The sequence below is a fragment of the Sinohyriopsis cumingii genome, chromosome 8 (assembly GCF_028554795.1).
Source record: "Sinohyriopsis cumingii isolate HCF-2022 chromosome 8, ASM2855479v2, whole genome shotgun sequence".
Taxonomy (NCBI): Eukaryota; Metazoa; Mollusca; class Bivalvia; order Unionida; family Unionidae; genus Sinohyriopsis; species Sinohyriopsis cumingii.
The window spans coordinates 37,151,676-37,168,660 of NC_142968.1; positions in this window are offsets into that span (position 1 = coordinate 37,151,676).

A 16,985-nucleotide genomic window follows, 5' to 3' on the forward strand; every position below is an offset into this window, starting at 1 on the left:
AAGATTGAAGTCAGTCACGATGGCAAGACCTTGTGTACCCGATCTTTCGAACCTGACTTTGACAAGAAGAATTACTTGAGGTCGTATCTGTCCCTGTACAAAGCCACCGGACAGTTACGGACCAACACCAGTCACGGCATTACGTACGAAGAATATGATGGAGGCTACGCTTTGTGGGGTTTTGATTTCACTCCAGACCAATGCAGCGACGAGGGACATTTCCACCTTATAAATTCAGGCCAGATTCGAGTGGAACTTCAGTTTAAAAAAGCCCTGGACGAGACAGTGAACGTCATCTTGTATGCCGAATTCGATAATACCATAGAAATCGACAGTTTGATAGAAGTCATCCTATACTATTAGAAGCCATGGAAGACTGTTATCCCTCTTTACATAGTGGATAATCTTTGAACATGGAATGTGAGGAGACCATAAAAGAAGAATCCCAAGACAAAGACGAAAAGGACATCGTGATAATGTCCCGATGGCCAGAACAAGAACAGCATTTAGTCTCCTGTTTTGCTACATACCTGTCAGAAAAATTAAGGAATTGATCAAGAAAGATTGCTATGGATGTCAAAACGATCATCCCAGTCAAATTCAACACGATAAATGTCTGATGCTGAGTCAAGAAGAAAAATTGGACGAGTATCTGGAAAAAGCTTGGAGTCTCATCTCGTAAGAAGACGTGTTTCTTCAGTGGTATAAAGGCTTGCGTGAATATTCTTGTCCTCCATTAACGCCTCTGGAGATCCGTCGCATAGACACTCTCTTGGACCGGGGTATGAAGTGGGAGCTAATGCCCCTTTACTCGTCAGACATTTTCCAAGAGAAAGTCAGGATCGAATTGATCACTTATTATTGCCTGTGAAGAAAAAAACAACAACAACAAAAAAGAAAAACACAAAAATGGATACCTGGGAACTTTATTACCTTTCGAACCACAGTTCGTACACTGACTCTTGGAATCCTGTCGTATGAGCTAAAGATGAACTACCTCATCGCAAACCTCAAGACCATCAAGCTTATGTGATTAACACGGACGACAGTCATCTCCCAGGAACCCACTGGGTAGCCGTCTACTTTCCTCATGAAGGATGTGTGGAATATTTTGATTTGTATGGATTTCCCCCTTTGGAAGACGATATCATTGACTTTATGAGAAGAAATGCTCAGACAACACGATTCAATAATGTGAAATTACAAGGCACATATTCATTGGTGTATGGACAATATCGTGTGTATTTTCTACATCTACGCAGTCTGGGATATTCTTTAGAACATTTAGTGACTTATTTTGATCGCCATTCTTCTAGAAACGATGAGAAAGTAGATCGATGGTTCTGCGACCATTACGGTTATATTTTGTCTTTAGCTAGGAAACGTAGTATTCATCAATGGCCCAATGACTTCCAACAGTGGAAATCACAATTTAATTCACAACGTTGTCAACTTTGTCCAAAAGAGATAGTTAATTGGAAAAACTGTTTGTTAGTTGATTGAATTTTATATTTAAATGAAATTGTTAATTGTTAGTTGTGAGCTATTTGAATAAAAATGTTGTGTTTTGAAGAAGAAAAAAAGATGCGTTTGTCATTTGTTTGCCATGGCTATCATGAACTATGCTCTTTGACATCTCTATCTCTCACATCAAACTATTGTAGCGTTCCGACTCAAAACCGTGTAGGGATGTTTTCCTTCGCGTGCGCGCTTTTACCATAAAAGCGGGGAAGTCTCCAGTCTGACCGTCCATTGTTGACTCATCCTCCTACGAAGATGCGCTCAAGACTAGCCAAGATGAACGAAGCCTACGTGAATTTGCATCGGGTCATGACAAGTCTGATACCGAGACCTGAAGAGATAGACAATGTTAGAATGTTGAAAGTCACTGAAGACCTGATAGAAGAGCTCTTCAGAGAGGAAATCAAGAAGGAGAAAGAAGAATGGACTGAGAGGTACAGACTTTAGAATCAGCAAAGAGAGCCGCAGCAACAAGAGAAGCAGGAACAAGATAGAGGTTTTGTCGACTGCCTTGTAGACACCAAAGAGTTCTTCTCTTTCTGAAGAAGCAGACCCTATCCTGTGGGAAGGCTTGTCGCCAGACGAGGTCGCAATCTTAGATCATAAAAGATTGCCATAGGTCCGCGCGTTTTTGGTGATAATATGGATAATGTAAGATTTGAGTGTAAGGGGATGTTTTCCTTCACGTGCGTGTTTAAAGTATTTATGGGAAGCACTCATCAGTCTGGCTACCCATTGTCAAAGAGACATCAGTGAAAATGAGTAGTAGAATCGCCAAACTGTTGGAACTCCAGATGCACCTTTAGGATGCACGAAGACGCTTGGACGAGCTGGCTATGGAGGCTGTAGCAGAGGAAGCCAGGATAGAAGAAGGAGAGGAAAAGAGGAAAAAGAAAGAAGAGGAGGAAAACAAAAGATCTATCCTGCCTCACGTAATTATGAGGCCTATGTGTGAGGTGAAGCCATTGCTACATCCAGAGTCAATACCACAACCACAACGTCAACAACAACAACCACAAGTAGTACCACAGCCTGTAGCAGTTCCACAAATTCTTCATCCACGGATGTGGCATAGAAGGCAGGAAAACTTCGGAATCCCACAAACGAAAAATTGGAATTCTGAAGCCAATCATCCCTCCTCTGCGATCCCAGCCACACGTATCAATTGGGATAACGACTGGAGTCCTAGATGTGTCTGCGGTGCCAGACCTTTGAGATGTCATCATTACCAGGTGCATCTGAAGTTCTAGAAAAAAAGCCCTTCTCAGGGCTACTCAGATCTCTAGCAAAGAGACACTTTTCAATTTGCCAATGTGTGAATGTGAAGTGGTGTGAATATAAACACTCACTCATTTCCTGGCAAGATTGTGTGTGTTTATGTGTGTGTTTGTGTTTGTAAGCGCTCACGTACGTTTGTGTGGATAGTAGATTATTGGGTTTTGTAAGCGCTCACGTACGTTTGTGTAGATAGTAGAGTGTGTGAGGCTTTTTAACCTTCCCTTCCGTGTGGATGGTATGTTTGGGTTTTATTTTTGCTTCTTCGCATGTGTGGATAGTAGACTATGGTTGATTTTGCTTCTTCGCGTGTGTGGATATTATATTTTGGGTTTGTTATGTTTCTCGGCGTGTGTGGATAGTATAGTTTGGTTACGCTTCTGCTTCTTGTCGTGTGTGGATAGCAGGTTATGGTTATGATTTTGCTTCTTCGCATGTGTGGGTTGTAGATTTTGGTTATTTTTTTTGGCTTCTTCCGGTGTGTGGATAATATATTTGTGGTTAGTTTTTGCTCCTTCTCGTGTGTGGATAGTATATTTTGGGTTAGTTTTGCTTCTTCGCGTGTGTGGATAGTAGATAATGTGGTTAGTTTTTGCTCCTTCCCGTGTATGGATAGTATGTTATGGTTATGGTTTGGATTTTTTGCTTCTTCGCGCGTGTGGATAGTAGACAATATGGTTAGTTTTTGCTCATTCCCGTGTGTGGATAGTATATTATGGTTATGTTTGTTTGTTTGTTTTTTTTTTTTTGCTTCTTCGCGTGTGCGGTTAGTATAAATTGGGTTAGTTTAACTCCTTCCCGTGTGTGGATAGTATATTATGGTTATGATTTTTGTCTCCTCACCTCTGTGTGGATAGTATATTATATGAGAAGAGAAAAAATAGGGGATGTTTTCCTTCATGTATGTGCTTTACATATAAAAACTCACAGCGTTCGTCATTCGCGCCAATCTACGGAATAACGGAAAGAACAAGATGGCAGCAGTGACAACTTTATTCAACGATTTGAGAGATAGCTATTCTTGGATACTGGATGGGACATAGGTGGTGGAAAGATTAAATAAGGAAGGGAGATTTTCAGGTAGCCTAAACAATGTGAAGAGCCTTGGAGTAGCGAAAGACCTGGTAGAGGGAATAGTAGAGGAGGAAGTGGAAAAAATAAGAGGATTGATTTACCCACCCTATGTGAGAGTGGGAAGATTAAAGGATTCACTGGATCATGTCATCGAAGTCCGGTGCTTCCTAGAAGACAACTTTTATTGGACCGACTGGTGGTATGTAAAGTGGGGTTTCATTCAGCTGATAAAAGCAAAAGAACTCATCAGAAAGGTAATGGAGGTAGAAGTTAAGAAGATAAAAGAAAAATGGAGTAAAGGAAGAAAGGAAGAAGTGAATATGAAGAAGAAAGAGGAGTTTGAAAGACTGAATACTATTTGGACGAAGATACAAGAGAAGTTTATAGGTTGGGCCATCCAGACTGGATTCCAGAGTTGGAGAAGGAGACGACGAAAGGAATAATTGGGAAAGTGAGGAGATGGATGTAGAAGTGGAGGAAATAGAAGAACCCAAAGACCCTTTTCAGGGCCATTCGTTTGCCTCGAAAAGAAATGACTTTCTTGCCTAATCCTCCAAATAATTTTAAAATATTGTTGTATCAGTGTCTGTTTCTTGTCTGTGTTCTTTCTGTACACCCGCTCATTGCTCAGTACTGTGACGTCACCTCCCCTAGTTGCAACATTGTTACCAGTCTCCCCTACCGTGACGTCAGACGCTATCTTTCCCTTGTCCCTATACAGACCCAATAGTCCCCATGTTCAATTCCCCTTGAGGCTATAGTGGCCCAGGGTGTACTGCAAAGTCTTGAGGCTATACAGGCCCAAGGGGGGTCTGTAATGCTAATTCCCATTGACGCTATAAAGCTTGAGGCTATACAGGCCCGGTGGGGGGGGAGGGTGTCCGTAATGTATTTTCCCATTGAGGCTATATCGCCCCACTTTACTACTAACACTTCCTTTTTTATGAACACGCTCTCTAATGTCAGCACAATGTCTTTCACGAGGTGTCAATTAAAGTGTCAGTATTATCACCCCACTTTACTTACAGTTTATATATTACAACTTATTCAACAAATAATATACACATAGCAACTTCATCTATAATGGGAGTAGTGACCATTTAATTTTTTAAAGCGGGAGGGGCTGCGATTTTCTTCTTGAGCCAAGCTTGTTTTATTTTCTTTTGTCGCAAGATAATTATTTTTTCCCTTTATCATATAATGGATTTTATATGGTGTTATTTTCCTACACGTCAGCGCAAGATATATTTCAGGCTATTGACAGGAGTAAATTTTAAAAAGTGTCGGGCTCCTGCCCTAGAACATTAAATTGTTGGTCCCTAACATGATTACAGTATACCGTGGTACGTATCATGATATTATGTTCAGAAATACCACGTTACAAAACTTTTCATGGCACCCAGCTCTCTCTCTCTCTCTCTCTCTCTCTCTCTCTCTCTCTCTCTCACACACACACACTATATATATATATATATATATATATATATATATATATATATATATATATATATATATATATATATATATATATATATATATATATAAGCTCATGTTTTTTCCGTGTTAACTTAACATTGTTAGAATTGTGCAGTATATTTCCATACTGCACGGCTTCATATTGCAGGACACGTGTGTCTAAAAATAGCATCGTATATTGAGAATTACTTTGTAAACAAACAAAATACCTTCATGCAGTACAGGCTTTAGCGTTTGGTTTCTTCGATTTATTTGTGGATGAACTAAACAAGCCGTTTCGTCAGTGTGAAAGTAGAGATGATAAAGTTAACGACGTGGACGAGTTCACCGAGTCACAAATTAAACTTACAAACAAAGAAGCGAATGAGAGACGCAGAATCGAATATAAAATTCTGATCACTTAAAGAGTTATTTAGAAAACATGTTCGTAGCTTTTCGCAAAGAAAAAAGTTCAGGCTATGCCCAGTGCTCTCTAATGTCTATTACAAAAGCACAGAAAATCATAAAAAGGCCTAATGGCTATCGCAAATTTATCACATACGTATCGTTTTACTTTTAAAAGTCAGTCAAAATACTAAATTCGGGAAAAATGGAACTGAAGGTTTTGATAGAAAAGCAAGAGTCTCTGAGCCATTAAGCCAAGAAGACGAATTTTCGCTTGCTGTCACACAGTAGCTTCTTTGTACATTTCCCCGTTTAAGTTTTTGATACTATGAGTAGTGAAGTGGGCCACCCTAGCGTCAAGGGGAATTAGCATTACAGAACCCCTTGGGCCAGTCTAGCGTCAAGGGAAATTTAACATGGGGAAAACTCATGGGCCACTCTAACGTCAAGGGAAATTGAACATGGGGAAAACTCATGGGCCACTCTAGCGTCAAGGGGAATTTAACATGGAAGATAAAAATATCCATTCTAGGGACAAGGGAAATTTAACATGGAGAAAAATCGTGGGACTGTATAGGGACAATGGGGTCGGGACCCTATTATAATATGGTCCCGACCTGATGGGTCTATGGAAAAGGAACAGGCAAAAAATGTAAACAGGGAGGGGGTCTCTATTTTTTTTTTGATTAAAAAAAATATTTTAAAAAAAGGGGTAGGCAATTGAAAGTCTATCTCTTTTCGAGAGATTGGAGTGGCCCTAAAAAGGGCCTTTGGGTTTCTTCTTCTTCTTCTAACTCCTTAACTTCTTTATTCATCCCCTTATTTTTTCCATCATTCCTTTCTTCTTCTTCTTTTCTGTTTCCGGTATCCAGTCCGGGTGACCCATGGCTCGGAACTTCTGTTGGATTTTCATCCAGTTAGCGTTTAGTTTCTCTAGTTCTTCCTTTTCTTTCTATTTTCTTCTTCTTTTCTATCTTTTGCCCACCTGTCCTTTATTTTCTCCACTTCTTCATCTATCACCTTTCTCATCTTTTCTTCTCCTTTTTTCAATTGTTCAACACTCCTTTTGACAAAGGGCACTCTGACCTTTTTTCTATCTCTTCCAAGAACCTTCTTACCTCTTTTACCTTCTCCATGGCCTCTTTTATTGTCCCCACTCTGACATAAGGGGGATTTATCAGCCCTCTCAATCTCTTTACTTCTTCTTCAATTAATCCCTCTATCATCTACCTGGCTAATTTTAGTTCGTTCACGAAGTGCAGACTTGTTCTTAACCTCCAATCTCTTTCAATCCTTTCAACTCCATATTCACCATCCACCATCCAAAAATAAAGATGCCTTAAATCATTAAACAGTTGGGACACACATCTTCCTTTTTTATTCCTTAGAATGGTGAGAACGACGAACTTTGTGAGTTCTTATAGTTAAAGTGCGGACGTGAAGGAAAACATCCCCCTAAAACAAAATTGATATTACCTAGATTATCACTTAAAACGCGCGAACGTGAAGGAAAACATCCCCCTCCTTTTCTCATTTCATATAATATACTATCCACATAACTGAAGCAGCAATTAACAAACCCCAAATCTACTATCCACACACGCAAAGCATTATAATTAAACCCAATAATCTACTAACCACACAAACTTACTTGAGCGCTTACAAACACACACACACACACACACACACACACACACACACACACACACACACATAAAAAAGAGTCAGTGTTTATATTCACACTACTCTACATACACACATTGGCAAATCGATTATTATTTCTTTTCTAGAGTATTGGGTAGCCCTGAAAAGGGCTGTTTGTTTTTGAACTCCAGTGACACCTGGTTAATGATGGCACCTTCCAGGCCTGGCACCACACACACATCTTCTTCCCCAGTCTCTTTTCTTCTCTCCTTTTCTTCCTCTTCGTTGTTTCTTCTCTCCTCCTCCTCCACCTCTTCCCTCTCTCTTTTCTCCTCCTCCTCTTCCATCCTTCCCTCTTCTGTGATAGCCACTGCAGCCAGCTCGTTTACTATACGCTGGCATATTCCAGGTGTATCTGGAGTTCAAAAAGTTTTTCAAGTCTCCTACTCATTTTCTGGTGTTGATCAATCAACAAGGGTAGCTAGACTGTCGAACGATTTTTAATTTATACTAAAAGCGCGGACGTAAAGGAAAACATCTCTTAAAACAAAATTGATATTACCTAGATCATGGCCAAACAACGCGCGGACCTAAAAGAAACACTCACTCACCTTTTTATACTACCCATTACTATTCTAAAAATGTTCATTTATATATATATATATATATATATATATGTTCAAAATATACTATCCACATACGCAAAGCAATCCAATCAAAACCCAAAACTACTCTCCCCACACGTCAAACAGCAAAAAAACAAAAAACAAAACATGATCATAATCTACTATCCACACAAACGTACGTGAGCACTTACAAACACAGAATCATATACACAAACACATACACTCACACTATAAAAAAGAGTCAGTGTTTATATTCACACTACTCTACATACACACATTGGCAAATGGATTGTTATTTCTTTTCTAGTAATTGGGGTAGCCCTGAAAAGGGCTGGTTTTTTTTTGGTTTTTTTTTGTTTGCTATGGCAATCTTATAGTTTCTAAGAATGCGATGTCCTCTGACGAAAGACTTTCTGACGATAGGTCTGCTTCTTCGGAAAGAGAAGAAGAACTCTTTGGTGTCGATACGACAATCGACAAAGCCTCTGTCAGGTTCAGGTTGCTGCTGCTGCTGTTGCTGCTGTTGCTGCTCTCTCTGCTGTTTCTGAAGTCTGTACTTCTCTGTCCATTCTTCTTTCTCCCTGTTCACTTCTTCTCTGAATACTCTTCTATCAGGTCTTCAGTGACTTTTAGCATTCTCACATTCACTATCTCTTCTGGCTTCGGTATCAGACTGTGTCTGACCCTGTGCAAATTCACGTAGGCTTCGTTTAGCTTAGCTAGTTTGGAGCACATCTTCGTAGGAGGATGAGTCGACAATGGATGGTTAGACTGGAGGCTACCCCGGCTTTAAAGTCAAAGCGCGGACGTGAAGGAAAACATCCCTCCACGGTTTTTGAGCCGGAACGTTCAATGAGTGCCATGAGAGGGACAGTAAGAAGTGAAAGAGCATGAATCAAGATTTCTTTAGTCAAACAAACCACAAAGGCATTTTTTTCAAAACACAACATTTTTTATTCAAAATCACTTAACACTAACAAACAATTGTAACATTTTTAACAATAATCCAACAATATAACATCAAACATTTTGTTTCAATTGACAAACATTTTTTTTTCAACTAACACATTATTTTGGACAGGGCTGACAACGTTGTGAATGAAATTGTGATTTCCACTGTTGGAAGTCATTAGGCCATTGATGGACATTACGTTTCCTAGCTTGAGACAAAAGATAAGCATAATGGTCACAAAACCATTGATCTACTTTCACATCGTTTCTAGAAGAAGAACGAGGATCAAAATGAGTCACTAAATGTTCTAAGGAATAACCCAGACTGCGATGATGCAGAAAATACACACAGTACTGTCCACACACCAAGGAATCTGTGCCTTGTAATTTCACATTATTGAATCGGGTGGTCTGAGCATTTCTTCTCATAAAGTCGATGATATCGTCTTCCAAAGGGGGCAATCCATACGAATCAAAATATTCCACACATCCTTCTTGAGGAAAGTAGACGGCTACCCAGTGGGTTCCTGGGAGATGACTGTCGTCCGTGTTGATGACATAAGCTAGATGGTCTTGAGGTTTGCGATGAGGGAGTTCATCTTTAGCACATACGACAGGATTCCAAGAAGCCGTGTACGAACTGTGGTTCAAAAGGTAATAAAGTTCCCAGGTATCCATGTTTTGTGTGGTTTTTTTTCTTCTTCTTCACAGGTAATAATAAGTCATCAATTCGACCCTGACTTTTTGCTTGAAAATGTCTGACAAATAACCGTTTCTTCGCTTCGTCTCCCCACTCTGATTCAGGAGAGCTTCGATGCGATCGATCTCTTGAGTGGTTAATGGTGGACAAGAATGTTCACGCAAGTCTTTATACCACTGATGCAACACGACTTCGTCCGAGATGAGACTCCAAGCTTCGTCCAGATACTCGTTCAATTTTTCTTCTTGACTCAGCATTAGGCATTTATCGTGTTGAATTTGACTGGGATGATCGTTTTGACATCCATAGCAATTTTTCTTGATCAATTCCGTCATTTTTTCGACCAAGTGTTTGGCAAAACAGGAGACTAAATGGGCTTCTTGTTCTGGCCATCTTGACTTCATCATGATAACTTCTTCGTCTTTGTCTTGAGATTCTTCTTCCCCGGTCTGCTCGCATTCCATCTTCAAAGTTTCTCCACTAGGTAAAGAGGGATAACAGTCTTCCATGGCTTCTAAAAGAATGGAATGACTTCTCTCAAACTGTTGATTTCTATTTTATTGTCAAATTCTGCATACAGGAGGACGTTCACTGTGTGATCTGGAGGTGGATTTGCAAACTGAAGTTCCACACGAATCTGACCCGATTTTATAGGGTGGAAATGTCCCTCGACGCTGCCTTGGTCTGGAGTGAAATCAAAACCCCACAAAGCGTAGCCTCCTGCATAATCGTCGTACGAAATACAGTGACTGGTTTTGGTTCCTAACTGTCCGGTGGCTTCGTACAGGGACAAGTACGATCTCAAATAATTCTTCGAGACAACAAAGTTGGGCTCAAAGGGTCGGGTACACAAGGTCTTGCCGTCGCGACTGACTTCGATCTTGGACACATTGTAATGTTAAAACTCAAAAGGATTTTGATCGTGGGTTCCGTTGAAGGCTGAATTCCTGACGATACCAACAATCAAACGCATGGGTAACTGTCCTTGGAACAGATGATCTTCGATCATAGATCGCTGTCCAGCGGGAATGGTGAACGTTGTCACTTCTACGCGTCGTATCGGAAACTTGGCGGTCGTTCTGCTCAACGTCTGACTGACATCGTTTCCCACTTTAGGTGACACTTCCACACGACGCACGTAAAGTCGGGCTTCTTGAATGATAGTTTTGTATTCATTGGCATGGGCCATCAAATGGAAAGCGGCACTACTACGATTCAGTCTCAGACGGATATCCACCCCGTTCAGCAAATACTTTTCTTGTAACCACATGTCCAAATGCAAACGATCCATCAGTTCTAAACTTCGCCCTTGCAGAATTTTCTTACGACGGTCGTTAAACCCCACATTGTGACGATTGTCATCTTCTGTTAGGACTGTGTCGTTAAACGTGCCAACACCTGCCGTGTCAGGTTTCCTTACCACACAAGCATCCAGATGAGTATTCTTGGCTTCTTTTCCGTACGTCAAGAGATTTTCCAGGTAGGCACGATATGGGTAAGTATCCATGCTGCTGCTGACCAGTTTGGTATTCAAATACAAGTCTACTTCGCTGAACAAGGAATGCATGAAATTGTTGACAGGAGCTACTCTAGCATCGCCTCCTGGATTGGTGTTGTCCGTTTTGATCACTTTGACTTTCAAGTACAGGTAACTGCTATTCAGATCGATGTAATCTTCGGGCTGTCCTTTGATTTCAAACTCGATGGGAGCGGAATCCGTCAAAGAGGAGACGGGATGAAATTCCACCCACTGGGATTCTTGCATGGTCATCATGGTGGGGGGGCATGGCAAACAGATCCAGTTTCCACTTGGAACAAACGCAAGACTCTCGGTGTATCATTTTTCTCTCTTTCTCAATAATCGAAAACGTCTAAGTCTTTTCTTCTTTTCTTTGCCTTTCTAGCTTTAGACGTGTGAAGTCTGGTGAAAGGGTGTTTTCTTCGTCGACTCTTTCTGCCTTGTCCTTGCTGAATGCCTGACTCGGTAGCGTGCAGGGCATTTATAGGTGTGTCTCGTCGGCCCAAAAGGTCTTTGCCCGTTTGCAGCAAGACATTTTTGCCTGCCCTCATGAAGGCTTCTTTAGGATTTTGTTTGTCGATGATGACATTTTGGAGAAATTCTTTGCCTTGTGTCAGTGCCGCATCTTTCAAGGCGTGCAATTCGCGTGTCACCATCGGTTTCAACACCGGGGCCACCGAACGAAAGGCCGATTTTAACATATCTCCTAAACCGTGTCCTCGCTGTCGAGCAACCCCTCGGTACACTGGATACATGACTTACGAATCGTGAGAGAACCGTTTTCGAAAATGGAGTTTCACCGTGACTTTTCCTTTGGTGAATGGAATATTTTGTCCCAGATCTCCTTTTATAGCAATGTTGACCGTGTCCAAATACGACTTGCTGACAGGCAAATAGTGAGGATGTACAAATTCGCGGTGAACGTGGTAAGTGTTTCGACCTTCCTCGTCAGTGACCGTGGCAGAATTCACTTTGAAAGGAATGACACGCAGTAACGGCACAGAGGTGTGTCCCACCACGTTATACTCCACCACATCGGAGTACACACACATCAAATTCAGTCCTTGGTTCAGTTCTACCGGGGCACGAAATAACTTGCTAAAAGACTCGTTGTCGTAAATGATTGGTAATTCGTTTTCCTTGAGCATGGCCTTTCTCATGTCCATGTCTCCGCCCAACATGTCAAACAATTCAGGACAAAATAAAATGGACACGATTTTACACCCGTCAAATTTCATCAAGAAGCGACGAGCTGCTTTGTGGCATTCCATGGTGGCACTTTTTTTGACAAAGCTTTCAGAAAAACGACATTAAACCTGGAGGTTATGGTGCTCACCAAATGTTGACCACTAAAATAATAGCCTGGGGGAACGAACAAGTGATAGGTGGAGTACTTTTGATTTTTTGTGCCAGGGGTTTTCTTGTCATATTTGCCATAGGTATCCAAGTAATGTTGCAATTGTTCGTCATGAACTTCCACATCAAAAAAATTTTGATTGGGAAGGACATTGAAGACTTGAGTCCGGTGAATGATTTCTACTAAAGCCACTTCCCAATGGGCTTCGTGGTCTAATGGGATGGTCTGAGGTAATTTCGCCGTGTAACAGCACAACGTGTTCTTGGGAAACACATCCATGGAACTGTCACTGGGTAAGGTTAAGTAAAATTGGTTTTGGTGACTCATAATTCCAGAGTTCTGTGGCTGTCCGAGAGGTTACTGGACGTCAGAGGCGTGTCTCCGCCCAAAATAGGGTTGTTGTTGTTGTTATTGGAGTGGTGACTGACACTGGCACTGGACACAAGGTTCCCGTGGTTCCCGTTGGAAGAGAATTTCAGGGAGAGATTGGGAAGCAGGTAACTGATGCAGCTGCTCAATAAAATGGTCCACAATTGTTTGTCTCCTTGTTGCAAACTTAAATTGGCGATGGCTGCCCCGATGACACAATACACCACGAAGATTTGGCAGAAGAAGACGATTTGTGTTTTAGGCACACGTTCTCCACACCACACCCACAAGGGTTGTTTTTGCAAATCTTGCAGAGAAGAACTGGGTGAAGGGGTGGTAGCATTAGTAGCTGTGTCTGTGTGAAAGGGCATGATGGTCACTTCTTTTTATAGTCGATGACTTGCGAAGCGTCGATCCAAGAATCAAAACTGGGTGGATATCCTTTCCAACGTACTTTGACTTCTTTGACACGTCGTTTGCCCACTTTACGGGTTCTGCGTTCGAGAATGCTTTCGATGTCGTACACATCGTCTTCTTTTTTGGTGACACGTTGTAACTCGGGTAAGTAAAACGTTCCTTTGAGCACTCCTCCGTTCATGTCTTCCAATTTATAGACGGCAGGATGACGGCCATGCACTCGTTCAGTGACACGAAACAATTCGGTCGTCCAGTTAGGTAAGTAACCTTTGTCGAAAGTGGGTTTGGTTTTGCCAATGCGCACCCAATCTCCTACGGTCAACACTCCACTTTTCTTGGGGGCAGCCCTCGTCGGGGATGTACCAAACAGGCGCTCAAACACCAGCACTTCGTTTTCGGGAGTCACCCCTTGCGGGGCACGTCCGATGCTTCGATGGTAAGATTGGTTGTACGCTTGCACCAGGTGCGGTAAGATGTCGATGTACTTCAGAGTGTGGCGATGCGTAAAACATTTCCACATGCGTTCTTTCAAAGTGCGTTGAAAACGTTCCACGATGCTGGCTTTGGTTTCGGGATTCTCGATGGTAAAAAAGTGAATGTCACGTTTCTTTAATTCTTTTTGGAAAGCTTGGTTCAGAAATTCGGTGCCTTTGTCCGTTTGCCATCAAAGAGGGTGACGTCCGCTTTGTTTCAACACTCGTTGCAGGGCTCGCACTAACTCGCTGCTCGATTTGGAAGTCAAGGGTACGACCCAGGCAAATTTGGAAAAGACGTCGATGACACAAAACAAATATTTGTAGCCACGATTGTAGCTGGCCAAATGAGAGACATCAGCTAAATCGGCTTGCCATTGATGATCGATGCCTTCCACTTGGGTGCGACTTCTGGAAAACTTGCGTCGAATGGGTTTGTGTAAAGTGTAGGTAGCTTGTTCTTGTAACCATCGTTGCACTTGAGATAAACGGAGACTTTTCAGTCGCGTTTTGGCAGCACGATACAATTTTTGAACTTCTGCGTAATCTGCAGGATGGGAGGGATCGTAGTAAATGCTGGCTAAGACTTTTTCCATTTGTTGGTTTGTGTGTTAATAAGGCACTCACTCTTGGAGGATGCTACTCTTTTTCTCTTGGGGTATCTTGTGATAAAGAAGGGGTGGTCATCATCTTTTTAATCCATCCAATTCTGGAGGTAGGTGGTGTTGTTAACTTGCGTACTTTTTCTGGTGGAGTTTGAAACCCTTCTTCTTCTTCTTCTTTTTCTGTCTTGGTCACTGGTAGTGGTGGTACTGGTGATGGTGCTGGACTTTTCATCAAGGTCTTAAAATCTTTCAGAGTGGGTAGAGCTGTTTCGTCTAAAGCGTTCTGGTGAAAGAGTTGCAGTCGTTGCAAGAGTTGACCGTACTTTTGCGATTTTTCTGTTTTGGACAAATCTTGGCGATCCATCAAGGACTGTAATTCGTGTTGTAACTGGGACATCTCGCTCAAATGGGGATTGGGAGGTAAATGTGGGGTGCGTTGTTCTTGCCAACGATGGTATTCCATCCATCGTTTGTAAGGCACTAAAGCTAGTTTTCATCCTTCCATGGGGTTGTCAAGGGTCGATTCTGAGATCTTGGAACTTCAGAGGGCCTTTTTATCTTGCTCCCACCAGGCCTCCCAACATGGTTCCCAAGACTTCTTTCAGCAATGGGTCTAACAAGAGGGGTAAAATGCCTCCACGTTGGACCAACATCTTCTTTTGACGAAGGGGACTTCTCTTTTGAACCATTTGGCGAAGAACGTGACGATGTTTGCCTAAGCATTTCTGGTGTTTGGACAAAGGGATCGTACCTTTCAAGACGTTCAAACAACATTCGCACACGGTATCGATGACCTCTTTGGAAGCTGATTGAATGAGTTTTTTCGTAGGGGTGGAGAAGCTTTGGACAGGACAGATAACATGTCCCCATGTTTGACTAAACGTGGTGGCAGTCCTTTCCTTTTCTTTCGTTGGGGTTGTTTAGAAGAGGGATGTTTTCTGGAGGGTGACATCTTCAGGAGCACCAAAACACTGATACCCTACTTGATCACACACCTTTTTTATACTGGAACGCGTCGCCACTGATTGTCTTTACGTCGTATCAACTTGAGGACAGGCATGACACGTCGTGCAGGGGTACGTAACGGACTAAATCGAGCCAGTTCTTGCTTGGACAAATTCAGTAAACTTTGTAACATGCCAGATCTTTCTTGGACTTTGATTTTGGGAGAAGGTACTTTGTGAGCAGCAGCCACTGCCACTAAATTGGAGGGTCCTGCCACTGGGGAAGTTCTTGGGGTCATCAACGGAGAAGTTCTTGGTGTGATCAACGTCTCCAAGTACTCTTCAGTTCTTGGTGTCATCAACGGAGAAGTGGATGAACTTGAGGCTGCCGGAGACGCAGTCACCGCCGTGGCAGGTCGTGGTTTGCGAGTGTAAGGTTGCGTCCTGGCCGAAGTGCCTCTCTTGCGACTAGTTTTCTTCTGTGGACTTTTCTTTTTCTGGGGGCTTCATCTCTGTTTCTTTTTCTGGGGGCTTCTTTTCTTTTTCCGGGGTGGTGTCTGGTAAGAGGAGGGTCCCGCCACTGGAGAAGTTCTTACAGACACGGGTCTCCTTGGCGACCTGGCCTTTTTCTTCTTCTTGGAGCTTCGTTTGACTTTTTTCTTGGGGAGAACTTTGGGGGCATTAGGATCCCATCTTAAGAGAGAGCGAATGATGACCCCTCCTAGAGTACCGCTCCCTCCAGGTTTCAAAATGATTTGTTTTTTGGTTTGAGTGTCGATGCGGGGATCGGCCGGTTGGGTCAAAGCGACTTTGTTTCGATCAAAAAAGCGTTTGGTTTGATGAGGAATCTGAATGGTCCCTTGTAGTAATTGACATGCCGTCACCGTGAACCATCGTAAGACTTCTCTGAGACTAGCTTCTAAGACACGAGCTCGTGTTTGTGGATTTTTTTCTCGACTGATGCCATACAAGGCACGAATCAATTTGACGGGAAGATGCGACTGAAGGGACGTCATGTTCAAAATGTGTGTGAGACAGACGAAAAGGGTCTGAGGTTTTTATAGATTTTTTCTGTGGAATGAAGTTAAGTCGAGGACAGAGACGTGTACAGGACAGGCCCTCCGTCTTGGCACCAGTGGTGAAACAAGTGGGTACGAAATCGCAAATCATCGGGGGTCGTAGGTTTCAAATCGACAAGTAAATAGGCGTGTGGAGTTTGAGTGGCATCGTCGTACGGCTGAGTCAGCCAAGGTGTCCCTAACTGTTTGGCTAAGACTTGCACTTGCGATTTATCTCGAGAGCTTTTAAACAAGACCACGTAATGCGCATTGAGACTGATGGTGCGATGGGCTTTACTTTGTTGAAACAAATTTTGAGTGATGTAAACGACACTGGCATTACGATGATGCCCTTTGCGCGTGAACCACAGTTTAATTTCTTCTTCGTCTTCTCCTAACATGTCGTCGAAAATGACCAAATGGGTTTGACGGGAGTCAGAGACGATGCCGTCGTCTTCTTTAGGAATGCCTTCCACAAACACGATGGAATCGCCTTGACTTTCTCGCAAGAGGTTGTACGCCGATTGCCACTCTTTGTAACACCACACGATGCGTTGAGGTGGACGATCGATCAAATGTTGTTTATGTTCGA